Source organism: Pongo abelii, chromosome 7 (assembly GCF_028885655.2).
Source record: "Pongo abelii isolate AG06213 chromosome 7, NHGRI_mPonAbe1-v2.0_pri, whole genome shotgun sequence".
Lineage (NCBI taxonomy): Eukaryota > Metazoa > Chordata > Mammalia > Primates > Hominidae > Pongo > Pongo abelii.
The window spans coordinates 75,649,595-75,666,076 of NC_071992.2; the positions used below are offsets into that span (position 1 = coordinate 75,649,595).

The following is a 16,482-nucleotide window of genomic DNA, read 5'->3' on the forward strand; positions in this document are numbered from 1 at the left end:
TCTCAGCACTTTGGGAGGCTGAGGTGGAAGAATCACTTGAGCTCAGGAGTTCAAGACCAGCGTGGGCAACAAAGCAAGACCCTGTCTCTACAAAATTAAATTAAATTAAAAAGTATTACATTTATCTCCCACTGGTCTCTTTTTCCTCAATTCCATCCCATATACTGCCACTTGACAAATCACCCATCGCATCAGCAGCATCTTTTTCTGTGCTTCCTTATTCACAAACCTCCAATAGTGACCCATTACCCGTTAAATAAAGTGTAAACTACTGAGAGTAGTTCAACATAGTCTGATCCTAATCTACATTTCCAGCCTACCACACAATTCATATTGCTTAACATTAGACATTTATTCCACAGCTGCGGAAATCGACAGACTTGAACATGCTTAGGTCAATATCATATCTGACATTCTCTTTTAGCGTTGAATACTGGAGACTCAACAGTGACACAAGTGCTGGAATAAGGCAAAGCTTCTCTCTGAGGATAATGCTGGATGTGTCTCAGGAGACACCAGGGGAAGGAAAGTTGTCTGTCACCCTGGCAAAACGCTGGTTGCTGCTTTCTTTTCTTATTATTCTTTCATAATAAGATGTGTACACTTCTACCTGTTTGTCTGATTCTTAAAACATGGGACTTGCCGTGGACCTGCAATGCAGAATGCCAGCCACCTAGGCTCTGCCCTCGTATCACCTGCTCTCTGTCTCTCATTACAAACCCAACACACAAACACGCAACAACACAAAGAATTCTCAGCTACACTTCCAAGAACTCTGTTAAAGTAGACCAGTGGACACCTGCATCCCGAAAGGCCTTCAGCCAAGACACTCTTGAGCATTCTCCTGGATCACATTGATCCCACCTAGTGCCACAACATACTGTCCTGTATGTGAATTTCCATGAGACATTTATAAAATTTGGTGACAGGAAGAACTAGTATCGAAAAAGCTGGTACACCATCTTTCTGTCCATAGTAAAAGTTATCTTATAAGCTTTTTTTTTTTTTTCTATTTTTAGGGTCTCACTCTGTTGCCCAGGCTGGAGTGCAGTGGTGTGATGATGGCTTACTGTAGCCTTGAACTCCTGAGCTCAGGTGATACTCCTGCCTCAGCCTCCCAAGTAGCTATGACTACAGCACCCATCACCACACACAGCTAATGTTTTAAGATTCTTTTTGTAGAGATAAGGTCTCACTATGTTAGCCAGCTAGTCTCAAATTCCTGGCCTCAAGTGATCCTCCCGCATCTGTCTCCCAAAGATCTTGGATTACAGGCATAAGCTACCTCACCAGCCACTTTATAAGCTTCTTAATATGTATTTGGGAATGAACTGGTGTATACATTAAATGAATAAAATACCACCACTTTCCTTTGCCTCAGGCAAAGGTCAGTTGTTCACCTAAGACTAAGTTTGCATATTTTGTGTCTTCTAATTGGACTGGTGTCCCCCCCTGCTCTCCTACCACTCTTCCCTGTCCCTAAATTCTAGCCATCCTGTAGAGCTCATTTGAAGACCCCCTCCTCCTCCGTGAACTGCCTGCCTGCCCTAGCCAATAGCAAGCCTTCCTTCCTCTGAGAGCCTCTCATGTTGTCTTATGCTATTCATTTGCCACTTACCACACAGTCTTTTATCGTTAGTGTAAACTAACGTTTACACTAGTGTAAAGTAAACTTTGTTTAAATTTGAAAGTAATATGTGCACACAGAAAATTTAAACTATACAAAAGAGGAGCCCGGGAAAAAAGTCTTTTTGCATCCACAATTCTTCACCCTAGAGGCAACCGCTATTGCTAGTTCTTTGTGTATAATTTTAGACATAGCCTATGCATTTGCAAACATATACACATGAATACACATATATGTATATATGTACAAATATATGTGTATATGTATGTACATTTGTAAATCCTTTCTTTTTTCCCCATGGTTATGATCAAACCATGTATACTCTTCCGAGCCTAGACTTTTTGTTGTTTTTTGTGTAATAGCATAGCTTGAAGATTACAGCACATCAGCACATAAATATCTACCTCATCCTTTCTAATGCCTGCATAGTTCCTATCATAAAGATAAACCATAGTTTATTTGATTAGGTATGTCATCATGGTTTGTATCTCTGATTCAATGTACTCTTTCTGAGGGCAGTGGAGAAAATATGTGTATGTTTCGTGTATTCCTCCATGAATCCAGTACAGTACCTTCCACATAGGAAAAACTCAATAAATAAATACTTGTCAATTTTCATTAATGAATAGTCAAGTAACAAGTAATTATATTTTATAATAATATTTAGAAACAACTTGAGAGGCTGGGTGCAGTGGCTCACACCTGTAATCCCAGCATTTTGGAAGGCCAAGGGTGGAGGATTGCTGGAGCCCAGAAGTTGAGACCAGCCTGGGCAACATAGTGAGAGTCCATCTCTACAAAAAATTTTAAAAATTAGCTGTTCGTGGTGGCATGCACCTGTAGTTCCATCTACTCAGGAGGCTGAGGTGGGAGGAATGCTTGAGCCTGGGAGGAAAAGGCTGCAGTGGGCCAAGATTGTGCCACTGTACTCTAGCCTGGGAGATAGAGCAAGACTCTGTCTCGAAAAAATAAATAACTTGAGAAAGTCTTATAGCATTATTCAATCACCACATGTGTCCTTCATTGATATTTTCTATGGGCCTTTGTTATTATCTATAGCACTGTTTGGAAAGGCTTGACCTTAAGGTATACTAAGTTTCAGCACCTCAGCTCATGAAGAGCAAGGGCTAGGCTGAGGGGACCTGATGCCACTGCAGTAGCTCCAGCCTTAGATCCCATGCCCAAAGACAAGAGCAGGGAATCTGCAGGTCCAAGAGGGCCACTCCAAGGACATAGCACAGTAGCGTACTAGAAAGCCAGCCTCAGTTCCCCTCCCAAGAGGAAAGACCTTCACCAAGGAGTGGGCAAAGAGATGAGAGGATCTGGCATGAACTGGTCTGGGGAAAGGAGTTACAAAGTAGCAGGATCTTGGCCGGGCGCGGAGGCTTATGCCTGTAATCCCAGCACTTTGGGAGGCCGAGGTGGGCAGATCACCTGAGTCTGGGAGTTTGAGACCTGACGTGGAGAAACGCCATCTCTACTAAACATACAAAATTAGACGGGTGTGGTGGCACACGCCTGTAATCCCAGCTACTTGGGAGGCTGAGGCAGGAGAATTGCTTGAACCTGGGAGGCGGAGGTTGTAGTGAGCTGGAGATGGCGCCATTGCATGCCATCCTGGGCGACAAGAGCGAAACCCCATCTCAAACAAACAAACAAACAAAAACCCAAAGTAGCAGGATCTCGCTTGGACAGGTCCCAGTCTTAAAAAGGCACGAGCTACACCCGTGTTCATAGCAGCATTCCTCACAATAGCTAAAAGGTGGAGGCAGGCCAGTGTCTGCGGACATATGAATGGATAAACAAAATGTACCATATACGCCCGACAGACTATTACTCAGCCTTAATAAGGAAGGACATTCTGACACATGCCACAACATGGATAAACATTCAAAACATTATGTTAAGTGAATAAGCTAAGGACAAAAGGTCACATACTGTGTGATTCCATTGATATGAGGTACCTAAAGTGGGCAAATTCATAGAGACAAGAAGTAGAATGGTGGCTGCCAATGGCTGGGAAGTGGGGAAATTGAGTTATTTTTCATGGGTACACAGTGTCTGTTGGGGAAGATGAAAAGGTTCTGGAGACGGGCGGTAGCGATGGTAGCACAATGATGTGAATGTACTTAACGCCACTGACGTGCACACTTAAAAATGGTTGAAACGTAATATACTTTATGTTATGTATATTTTACCACAAAAAAAGGCATGAGGGAGGAAACATGCAATTAGAATATGGTATTGTTTATCAAAATTCAGTCATTTTTATTCTACTGCCTTGATTTTTTGCCATCTCTGAATCCACTGTTTTACCCTCTGTGAGTAGGGCCTCACAATATTACATTTTCTTTTCCTGAGAGAGATAATAAACGAATAGGCTGTCAGGGAAACATGTGAAGCAGTACTTAATCGACTTTAGGCCCAGGTGACTTACAAGTGGCCCAAGGGCAATGGCTTTTGAAGGCCCCACAACAGCAGCTGTGGGAAAAGGAACGGGCTAAAAAGGGTGGAGGGTTTGCAGTTCTGCAGCCAGGTTAGCTTCTGTCTTTTTGACCTCACGGGGCTCTAGCATATGAACTGAGGGCAGCAGCATGCATGGCATACCTGGAGAGTCTCCAGAGGGGAGCTCAGAAAATGGCCTAGTAAGAATTCTTGCTAGGTTACTAGATGAAAAGCCTCAGTATAGCAGCTCAATCATGTAAACACATTATAAACATGTTAAAAAGTAATTACTTTGGAGGAAGTTAACTATCTTAAAATACAAATTAAGATAAAATTAAGAATGTTTCTGTTTTCAGAGTCAAGTACACAGAATATTTTTTAAAATGATGTTTGCCTTTCTGTAACCAGTCATCCCAAGGCCTTCATGCCACATTTACTGGTATTTGTGCAGTGTCACCTGTGTGTCAGACTCTGTGCTAGGTGTTGGCTGAACTAACTTCTTACAAATCTGAGAAATGTGTTGAGCATGTGGGTACCCAGGACTGCTGTATTTCAGTGTGGAGCAGTTAGCCAGAGAAAAGTCAGTGTTTCTACCCAAGAGAAGGAATTAATCACAATTGGCTGCATAATTCTCAAGTCAGTCTTATCTAGAGTTGCAACGTCCGTATGGTAACATCTTGTGGGAATCACAGTGCAGACTTGCCCATCACATGTGACTTTTCCCCTTTTACAACAGAGGAAATATAAACAATTGGAGGTAAAGGAGCTCAGCTCAAAGTGGATCACCAGAAAGGCAAGCTGTCTTCTGGCAGTTATTAGATTTCCATTTGGGGAAAAGCATTGATCGAGGGTTTAGAAGATCTGGGTTTGGATCCCATCCTTGTCTTTCACAGCAGGGTGACCTTGGGCAACCTCTCTGAGCCTCACATTCCTCTCCTGTAAAATGACAGTTGTATGTACATGATCTGCAAAGACCAAGTTCAATATTCTATCTACCATGCATATTTTGACCAAGGGGGAAGAAGAGAAAGAGGACTGGAGTACCATGTGCGAGGAAAAGTTATTGGAAAATATCTAAACCAGTTAAATGAGGAGTATTCTGAGGTCTGACACACAAGACAGGATATTAGGCAACTTTAAATTATGACCTATTCTCACTTTACGTATTAAAGTACAACTTTAAGTGTGGCATCGGTTGGTCTACAATTATCCAAAAACTTGCAGTGATAATATTAATGTCCCACTATATGATATTGACACTATCAAGACCATCAGAGCAAAAACAGTTGTTGGCCCGATTAACACCAGCCATCCAGGGACTTAATGGAATAGAAGAAAGAGGAGACATGCTTAGTTATTTGTTGTTGCTAACACATTTATTTCCAAAAAAAAGGATTTGAGGTGACCAGGAATCCCTATCTATCTTATGTATATTCATATACAACTCATGTTCTATATTTTAACAAAGGACCATGATAATGGCAGCTTCATTGCTCCAAGTAACAATTCAAGCTGATCTTGCCTGGTCCCCGGAGACTCTACCCTGGCATTGGCTATGTGGCCAACCATCCCTCTGTGTCTCTCTTTGAAGAAGGGAATCACTCCCTGGGTGAATCTGGTAATTCACTGTGTATACTCCTCCCCGCAAGGGGTGAACCACACCTAAGAAAGTTGCATAACAACTTGTTGCCATTACAGTCTCAGCTCAGGACTCAAGAAGAGTCTTTTTACTTTCTTCCTATAGCTTCTTTCTTCCCTGTAGTGGCTACTGCAAGACTTGAACACTCTCCTAGTGTCTCTTGACCACCTGTGAACATTACAATCTCAGCAGGTGATTAACCACTGAATTGGTAAGAAAAATAGAAGATATTATAAATGAATTTGCTAAGCATTCTTCCACCTCTCTGCACTCTAACCCATAAACGTACTGCCATTTTAACCAATCTTTCTTTGATTTCAGAAAAACAGGTATAACTGCTCCCATCAACCCTGAACTTGATCTCCTCTCCCTGCCCCCAAAACCTTACTCTCCTATGTAGTTGTTTCCTCTCTACCCCCGGCTCCTGTCTCTTAGTCTAGAAGAATGCTTATCACTTTGATATTAAAACAGCAACAAAACAAAAACAAAAAACTACTAGCCTCTCTTTAATGTAAGTTCTTTCTAGATACTACCCCAGGTCTCTTCATTTTATAACCAAACTTCTAATAAAAGAGCTGTCTCTATGTCCTCAACTCCCACTAGCTTCTCACCCCTTTGCAATCTACCTTCTACTCTCAACACTTGAAACTGAAAAGGTTAACAATAACCAAATCCAATGGAGGCTTTTCATTTGTTACCTACTTGATCTCTCTGTGACCTTTGACACCGTTGCTCCTTCCCTTCTAGAAACATTTTTACCTCGAGGTCTCATTTTTCCTTTCAGACCGATCTCTGTTAATTTTTCTTCATTGGCTTATCTTTTAATGTCTTCTTTTACTGGTTTTTCTGCCTGTCTCTCAGCATATGTTTTACATGAATAAGCAGTGTTCCCCAGTGAATCTCACCTCTAGGGGTTTCCTATTCCTCTCCACATTGATTCTGGGCTTGACCATGGGATTGCTTTGGCCAGTAGAACATCAGCAAACCCGAAGCAGGCAGAGGACTGGTAAGTGCTTGTGTATTGGGGCTTGCCTTATTGGAAGAGAGACTGCCATGTCATCAGGATGACCAAGATGAAAAAGCAAGTGGAGAGAGGCAGAGATAGAGATAGGTAGAGAGAGAGAGGCTCAACTACCCCAGCTTTTTCAATTGAGTTCAACCCCTAGGTAACCAACCAGATGGATCATAATTTGTTTTAAGCCGCTAAATTTTGGAGTGGTTCTATATACAGTAATAGATAAACAAAAACGATCCGTGTCATCAGCCTGATTTCCTCACCTGTCACATGTGTTCCCACGCAATCCCATCCATTTCAGTGGACTTAAGTACTGTTCATACCTCATAATTCTTACCCCTATATCTCTAGGCCAGATCAACCTTCTAAGTTCCCGTTTCTTACTTAACGGACATCCCCATTTGCATATCCACAAACCACCTCTAAAGGAATTCCCACACCAAAGCCCTGTGTTTTTCCACAAGCTGTTCTCGCCTCCATTTCTTATCTTGGTTAGTGATGCAAGGCAGGTGGAAACCTAAAAGGGAATCTTCACCCTTCCCTTTCATTCACTTCCCAACATCAGTCATTCATCAAATCTTACCAAACACGTCACCTAAACATCTCTCACATCTGTTCCTTGATATCTCCCACCTCAAATGCTGCCCTGGTCCAGGACCCCATCACATGCTGGGCCTGTCACTGATGTTTACTCACCCTCAGCCTACCCTGCGGTTTGGTTCTCTGTCCCCATCGTTTTCCTGCTCACTATCTTTTTGTGCCTCCTCATGACCTAGAGAATAAGGTAAACATTTCTTCATATGCTACAAAACCCTTTCTCACTTGGCCCTTGCATCCTCACTTTTTCCCCCTGTGTGTGCTGTGCTCTAACTGAGCCAAATTACTTGCAGTGCTGACACTAGCCTGGTGCTGTCCCATCTGTCCCATGCATGTCTCTGCCGGCTTTCCTGCCTGGTGGGCCTCCCCACACTCTGCCATCTGCAGAGTCCAGCCAGGCTCGGCTCAGTTTAAATGTCATCTCCTCTGTTGAAGCCTCTCCTGCTCAGACTTAGTCATCCCATCTTCTGCGCTATCACTGTACCCAATAACACCACAATTGCACACATTTTAGTTGTAAAGACATGCTTAAATGCCTGCCCCCCCCCAATAGATGCACAGAGCCCCCTCCAGGGTGGGGTTTGCTTCATTATTGTGTTTACAGCACCCAGCACGGTGTACAATGCACAGCAAGTGCCAATAACCATTGTTATTGAATCATACGCTATACTTTTTCAGTTTAAATGCTTTGTAACATTATTTTATAATTAGTTAAGTTAGCACTACAAATGCCCACTTATTAGACTAGAAATGGAGACAATGAGTGGCCCAATATTACTTAGATTAAGGTGGGTAACAGCAAGTCATGGAATATTGGAGCTGGTAACTGAAGAGAGAAGAGCCAAAGGGGCACAGTCCAGGTGGAAGGCAGTGCCACTTTAGAACTGTTGCCCCCAGAGCTCCCTATCACTGCTCCTTCTAGACAGAGCACTGCCGTCCTCTACCACAGGGCGGAGTGGGCCTTCGCTTCTGTTTTCTATTCCCCCATCAGAAGTCAGCCCACATGACAAGCACTTAGTAACAATCTTGAGTCTAGACAGTGCAAAGAAATAGGCGGTAGCTTTTATGTCTTCCCTTTTCTTGTCTTAAGAGGTCTTCCTCACTTTTCTCCCTGCTTCCAGTCTAGTTTTCCACATTCTTCACCCCACCAAAGAGATATTTCGAAGTACAGATCTGACTTGTTACTCTCTCACATGAAGACTCACCAATGGCTGTCCATAACCTTTGGGGAGAAGTCTAGAGCTCTCCTTGGACCTTTCTACTTATCTAGTCTAATCTACTACCTCCTTACCCCTACCACTTAAACAAATGTGTAAGCGTTTATTGAGTTCTTTCTACATGGAAGGCTTTATGGGACCTGGGGGTACTAAAAGACAAGGCACAGTCATTGCACCTCAGAAGCTTACAGACCAATGATAAGACAGAACAAGAATTAATTATAGTTCAACGTAAGTGTTTATTGATGGAGACAGGCATCCTTGGGAGAACAAAGGAAGAACAGCCAACCCATCCTGGGAGGATCAGAGAACACTGTGGAGGAAGACTGGCTCGACCTCCATGTTCCAATCCTAATAAGTCCACTTGCAGTGGCCTGGACTCACTGGGCTATGAAACCACTGTTGTCTTCTTGGGAATCCCTCTTCCCCTGCTTGTTCTGATGAATCTCCCTATTCTGATGAATTATTGTGCCTACTCAAGACACAGTGCAAGGCTCTCATCTTCTAGGAAGACTTCCCTGATATCCCAGGTAGCAAAAATCACTCCCTGTTTTTTTGTTTTTTTTTTTTCTGATGCAGGAGATGAACCTGGAATCTTGTAAAAATGAGTATTATTATTATTTTTTAGAGACCCACAGGGTGGCCTCAAACTCCTGCACTCAGGAGTGCAGGTCCTCCCACCTCAGCCTTCCAGTAGCTGGGACTACAGGCACATGCCACCACCATGCCCAGCCTCACTTATTACTTTATGCTGCCACACAGCATAAGCTCCTTGAGTACAGGACCTTGCCATGTCTCCAGTGCTATTTTAGAGTCTGGCACACTGTAAGCATTCAACAAATGTTTGCTGAAAGAATGGCTCAAACTCAGCTGAACATGTTATCTTTAGGAGCCAACAATGGCCTAATTCTAGCCCATAGTGGTTTTCTTTTCATCTGATATGTTGACCTTACCAACCTTGACCATTGCCAGCAAAAGCTCCTAGCAGTGTTCTGGGCTAATAGAGATAAAATGGGAATTGGAGCTAATGGTTTTTCAACCAATATACTAACTGTTTAATTAAAAGATGCTATACTATGGGCCGATTACTAAAAAAGTTTTACAACATATATACCCAATAAATGAAATAGTCTGGAAGGTACTGCAAGTATAGTATATGAAAATATTTGGAAAAATAATGGAATCAATTCATACTCATATACTCTCTATGTTGAAAACCCGGGAGCACAAATCTAACGAAGAATTTATTTATTTATTTATTTTTTTTTGCAGAGGAACCAAAGCCAGGTACACTTCAATTAGCATAAGAGGAAATAAACAGTTAACTTTAAAGCAGTACAACTAATAAGGAAAAAGGTAACATCACATAGGCAACTATAATTTTAGACTATATGAGATGATATAATTTTTTTTTTTTTTTTAAGATGGGGTCTTGATCTGTCACCCAGGCTGGAGTACAGTAGTGTGATCTTGACTCACTGTAGCCTCAACCTCCTGGGCTCAAGTGATCCTCCTGCCTCAGCCTCCCAGGTAGCTGGGACTACACCTGGAATGGGCCACCACACCTGGCTAATTTTTATTTTTACTTTTTATAGAGGCAAGTTCTCACTATGTTGCTCAGGCTGGTCTCAAACTCCTGAGCTCAAGCGACCCTTCCACCTTGGCCTCCCAAAGTGCTGGGATTACAGGTGTGAGCCACTGTGTCTGGCCTCATAATAGAACTTTTTAATGAAAAGGCAAGTGACCAATTTTCTAACAAATACAGCAGCACTTACATATCCAACTGGTTTCTTTCTTATTTATTTTTATTTATTATTACTACTTTTTGAGACAGAGTTTCGCTCTTGTTGCCCAGGCTGGAGTGCAATGGTGTGATCTTGGCTCACTGCAACCTCCACCTCCCGGTTCAAGTGATTCTCCTGCCTCAGCCTCCCGAGTAGCTGGGATTACAGGCAACTGCCACCACACCTGGCTAATTTCTTTGTGTTTTTAGTGAGATGGGTTTTTACCATGTTGGCCAGGCTGGTCTCAAACTCCTGACCTCAGGTGATCCACCCAGTTCAGCTCCCAAAGTGCTGAGATTACAGGCATGAGCCACCATGCCTGGCCAGCTTCTTTCTTTTATGAAAAAATTACAGGCCAGGCGCAGTGGCTCACGCTGTAATCCCAGCACTTTGGGAGGCTGAGATGGGCGGATCACGAGGTCAGGAGATCGAGACCATCCTGGCTAATGCGGTGAAACCCTGTCTCTACTAAAAATTAAAAAAAAAAAAAAAAAAAAAAAAAAAAAAAATTAGCCGGGCATGGTGGCAGGTGCCTGTGGTCCCAGCTACTCAGGAGGCTGAGACAGGAGAATGGCATGAACCAGGGAGGCGGAACTTGCAGTGAGCCAAGACTGCGCCACTGCCCCCTCCAGCCTGGGTGACAGAGTGAGACTCCCTCTCAAAAAAAAAAAAAAAAAAAAAAAAAAAAAAAAAAAAAAAAAAAAAGAAAAAATTACAGAAGAGGATTATGCCATTATCCCAGTGAAGCAGAAAAAGTTTTTTAGACTTTTCTTTTTGCTGCTTTCTTCAGCATTTATACCCCTCTATATATTTATATTTTAATTATTTATGTATCTTCATTGGCAGTAAACCCTCATTATTTAGAGGCAAAATATATTGTTTGGAGCTAGCCAAAGTCATCTGGATGTAAATTTGGTGAATGAAGAAGAATAACAGTATTTAGTGGGGGAAAAATATGTGGTGCTAAAGAGAGTTGTTTTCCAGTACTTGCAAATTGGTTCTGAACACAATTTCAAAAGATGAGTTCCAAAAATGTATTGAAGGATGCTCTCAACACTGGAATTAGTGTAATTTACATAATATTTTAAAGTTAGAAACATTTAATATAGATAGGACTTGACTTTTAAGTGTTTGAGAGTTAGAGTGTTTTTTCAGTTATTTTAGATGTGCACATTATCTCCCCCACCACAGGTATTATGTGTTGATACATTCTGGGCTATTTTTCCAGAGATATTTATTTGTCTGTGGAATTCAGCATTAAGTCTGAGCTCTTCAAATAGACTATATCTATCCATGTCCTAGGGCCTAGACAACCTTTTTGTAGTGGGTCATATTTTCTTTGGTGTTTTTCTCAATTGCTTTCTGCTTGGCCCGCTCCATTCTTCAATGCCCTCCTTCCCAGGTCCTTAGTACCTTTCCACTGTCCTCTGGCTACACGGAACTCAGGTCTGTCCTATTCCTCCAGGGCTCAGACTCCGAAATTACCATTCTCTCTTATCACCAGATCAAAACTACCAATCCACTAGATTGTAAACTCCACGCGGGCAGGACGTTTTCTCTGTTTTGTTCACTACTATATCTCCAGTACCTAGAACCAATCCTGGAACCTCTTAGGCACTCGAAGTTGAATGAATGGCTAAGTCTCTAAATTTGTTCACTACTATATCTCCAGTACCTAGAACCAATCCTGGAACCTCTTAGGCACTCGAAGTTGAATGAATGGCTAAGTCTCTAAATTTGTTAGTCTGGCTAGCTGTTGGGAGGAAAGCAACCCATTGAACCAATTTACACTCATCTGTGAAAGACCAGTAGCCCCTTATCTCACCCTAAGGTATTTGCATACTTAAAGGGAAAGCTTGTGAATTCAAATTACTCTCATTGGGAAAACTTCAATAGTGAAGCAAATGGAGAAAAAACATTTCAGGCTAAAGGGGAGTGTGGGGGGATGGTGGTGGTGTGGTGAGAGCTATGACTCAGGTAGGCCAGATCTGCCTAGGAGTTTGCCCCTGAGGGCCTCTACTTTTTAAGGCCCCTTACGTTCCACACCACCACAACATCTAAAAGCTTAGAGACTTCTTCATGATGGCTCAGGGCAGTGATCAGGATAAGGAGACTCTAAGTCAGAGGACTTATATTCTGTAGGACTGTTTTTACATTGGGCACTGGTATACATCAAAAGGAAGTTTCCTAGCTTTCGAGTTAAACATACAAGAGCACAGGGAATCTCCTCATAGTCACTATTTGTTGGTAACAAGTTAATTGTAATATTGTAATTTCACTATATGTAGACGTTATGTTTTTTTCTCCTGTGAATTGCCTTGAAATAGATGCACATCTGATATCGAGCTGTGGCACAATGTAAAAGATAAGACATAATTTTTTAATGGCACATTATTTTAAAAATGTATTCTAATACAGTCAGGTACTAGCGATTTTTTTTCTAGACATTGTGTCCTGTTTTTGACCCCCCGCCCCACACACCCCTAAAGCACCTTTCATATGCTTTCACTGGGAAATATAAACTTAATGGAAACAGTAGCTTAACCTCAGAATTGTGATTCTTGGTTTGTGATACCGGGTTTAAAACAGATGAAGTCGATTTTAGTGTTTTCAACTTTTTAAATGTCAGAATTCTTTCTGTACTGTCTTCTATCTTCTTTTTGATTATCTGTAAGCTCCTTAAACATTAAAACATTTCTTTTAGAACAAAGCTCAAATATATGATGAAAGCAAGCTAAAAGCAGTGCATTTAACAAACCACAATATAATGTGATATATTTATAAAATTATCACTAAAATCAGAAAATAAATGTCTTAGTGATTAAGTCTAGGATAATCAAACTTATTGAATAGTTGCAGTAGTTACTTAATGAGATAGTTTTGATTAATCTTTTGTCCAAATAACAATATTGTGATTACAGGCTTAGCACTACAGGTAGTGTAACCATCAGTAAGTGAGATTAGTACATTTTACGTAGTTTTGCTATTTTCTCAGTTTATTTTGGAGTCCAGTAATAACCAGTCAGTCTGTACCTACCATAGGGCAATCTTTGGTTGATATGAGTTCCTTTCCTGATTTTAAAATAAGTGCAATCTTTAACCTAATAAAATTATCTTAAAGTTTACAATTGATGGTTTAAACACATTATAATTGCTCCGTATTTTGCAGATAGAAGAGGCTTAATCCATGTTTGTAGATCTATTTCCTAAAATAAAAATTAGTAAAAAAAAGTTTTTTTTTCTTCGGGTTTAATATTCATTTTGTACTGGGAAGAGAAATGGAATAAGAGGCTCGGATTTTTAAGACTATGCAATCAGATACAAGTGCCATTTTGGCCAAAGAATGAGTAAAACATTCTAGTCCCGACACGTTTAATAATGGGCATGCATCCTATTTCTTTGTTTCATAATCATTGAGCTCTCTGCCTTCTCTCTCTTTTTTGGTATGGTAACAAATTCGACAAAATCAATGCCATCTAGTTAAACTTTTTGATTAAGTAGTGGATCCGGTGTCCTATCCACGAAGAGGTGGGAAAAGCGATGTGGAGAAGCAGGCACGAACCCATCTGGAATAGAACTGTCCCTTCCGAATAATTTCATGTGGGAAAATAATTTCAAGTTGAAGGATAATTACTGCAGAGACGGCCAGTCACCCCCGGCCGCCGCCGGCCGCGCAGCGTTGGAAACCCTTCGCCGCGGCCAGGAGGGTCGCAGCCCTCGCGGAGCCCCGCTTCCTGCCCCGGGGCGGCGCACCCGGCTCCGGGAAGGTGCCGCGCGGGAGACGTGGCAGCAGCCCCTTCAGCCCGCGCCCGGGCGGCGCGGCCGAGCGCTCCGAGCAGCCGGGCAAGGAAGGCTGCGCGGCAGCAGCGCACCGGCCGGCGGGGAGACCCGCCTGCAGCGCCGGCGCCCGCCAGGGGACGGGAAGTGGCGCCCGGCCCGCCCTTGCGGCCCGCGGCCCTGCAGCTCCGCGCCGCCCCTTTTCTCTCGGCCTCTCCCTCGGCCTCCGCCACCCCGGCCGAATTCTTGCATAAATTATGCCAGGCGCGCCTGACGTCAGGTGGCGGCGCGCGGGCGCGGGCGCGGGCGCGGCGCGGCCCGGAGGGAGCCGGCGGCGGGCGCGCGCGGCCCCGCGGCCTCGGGTGCGCGCGGCGTGCCGGACGCGCGCAGGCGCTGGCGTGCTGGGGCCGCGGCGGCGGCGGCGGCGGCGGCGGCAGCGGCGGCGGCGCGGGGGTTGAGCCGTGGTGGTGCGGACGCGCTCGTGCTCGGGAACTATCGGATTAAACTTGAATCGAGTGAAATTACACAAAGGAGCTCCGCGGAGGAGGCGGCCCGGGGACCCGGAGACCCTGAAACTCACCAGAGCCCCGTTCGCCCCCGGCCAACTCCGTGCCCGTGGATTCAGCGCCCTGGCCGCAGCTGCCGAGCCAACTCCGGAGCCCGCCCTGCGTTTTGTTTTACCCTCGGCACTAGGCAGCGGAGGAGCCCGACCGACCCGGTGAGCGCGAGAGTTCGCCCGGCGCCCCCGGGAGGGGCGGCGGTGGCGGCGGCAGGAAATCGCTCCGGGCCGGGGCCGGGGCCGCGCGAGGAGTTGGGAGCGAGGAGTTGGGCGTGTGCGGGGCGAGGGGCGAGGGGCGAGGGCGGGAGGGGGCCGGGGCCAGCGCAGGAGCGCAGCGCCGCCCGCGCAGTGTCGCCGGCGTCGCCGCCCGCGGGGCCCGAACCCGCGCCCCGAGCGCCGCCCGGCGCCCCAACTTTTGCCTGCGTCCGCGGGGCCGGCGGCGGCGGGGGCGCGCGGTGCGGCCGAGGGTCACTTCCTCGCATGTAAATGGCTTTTTGTTGTGCTGCCGGCGTGGGGGGGGGTATGGGGGACAGGAGGGAGCGTGTCTGCGCGCGGGGGAGCGCGAGCGCGTTTCCTCCCGCCGGCGCCGAGCACGAGTTGCCGGCTCCATTCGAGAGAAAAAGGAAGGAGGAAAAGTTGGGCTCCAACTCAAGTGCGAGCGGGCGATGGGCGCGCGGGCGCGGGGTGGCTGAGCAGCGGCGGCGGCGGCTCGGGGACGGCGGCGACCCCCGCCTCCCGCCCCCGCCCCCCGCTCCGGACCGACCACGCCGCGCTCGCCGGGAGCTGCGGCCGCACCGGCGCGAACAAAGTGCGTCCCTCCCGACGTGGCGGCGCCAGCCCGCGCGGGGACCGCCACCGAGCGAGGTGGGTCGGCGGCGGGGAAAGTGCGCGGGGCGCCGCGTGGGGCGGGGGCAGCGCGAACACGCGGCGCGGGAGGCGTCCCGTGCTCAGCTAGTGCCGGTCGCGGGCGCGGAGTTGCGAGCCCGGAGTTGGGGGCTCCTGGGGCTCCCCGGCGGCTCCCAAGTGCGCTAGGAGGAGAAGAAAGGGAGCGGGGCCGGGGCGAGCGCCGGGAGGCGCGGCGAGGAGGGGACCCCACCTTGTCGGGCTGGCCGGGCCGCCGGCGGCGGCAGCTGCATAATAGCGACTTTAACCTTCCAACGCAACTCGGCTCCCCCGCCCCCCAACCCGCCGGGGGTCAGCGCTAGTGGGGGGTGGTCACCAGGTGGCCCCCGAGGTGACCCGGGTGCGCTCTGCCCTCGCAGAGAGCCGCGGCTTGGAGCGTGAACGGCCGAGGTGGCTGGAGGCCAAGCGGTCAGCGGGGAGAGGAAAGGAGGGCGGTGGGGGACGCGTTGTTTGTTTGGTTCGCACCGGGGATTGGGCTCGCTGGGGGCGCGGGGCTCGGGCGGGGGCGCAGGCACCGGCTGGGCTGCGGTGCGGGGCGGGCGCGGCGGCGCGGGGCTGGCGAGGTCGCTGGAGGGGGGCGACGGCGTATCCCGGGCGGGGGTGGGGGCGCTGGTCGGGAGGCTCTGGGGAAGGAGCCGCCGGCCCCGAGCAGCCATCATTACCGAGCCGCCTTTCTCCGGATGGCTCTGCCTCGAGGAGCCCGGAGCCGTGGGAGCGCACCCCAAACTCCCGGCCGGCCGCCCGCTTTGTGAGCGCCCCCGTGAAGCGAGCGGCGCGGAGAGTGCTCCTGCTATGGGTCGGACTCTTTTCCTGGAGGTCACTTTTAGAGACTGCTCACGCCTTGGTTTAAACTAGTTTTTTTCCCCCTCTTCTGAACAGACAATGGACAAAAGAAAAGTAGCAACCCACATGGAGAGAG

At 46.6% G+C, this 16,482-nt stretch overlaps 1 protein-coding gene across 6 annotated transcripts in view; it reads left to right on the top strand.

Annotated features, from left to right (window-relative positions):
* The first annotated feature begins 14,712 nt into the window (after positions 1 to 14,712).
* Positions 14,713 to 16,482, top strand: part of CHD7 (chromodomain helicase DNA binding protein 7) — a 187,821-nt gene continuing 186,051 nt past the window's right edge. For 4 of the 6 annotated variants that reach the window (XM_024251193.3, XM_024251195.3, XM_024251194.3 and 1 more), the window contains exon 1: positions 14,713 to 14,819. The gene's annotated coding sequence lies outside the window, so the exon portion shown is untranslated. Of the gene's footprint in view, positions 14,820 to 15,418; positions 15,525 to 15,861; positions 15,972 to 16,482 lie in introns of those variants that run through there. The other 2 variants (XM_054561648.2, XM_054561649.2) reach the window with 2 other exon arrangements.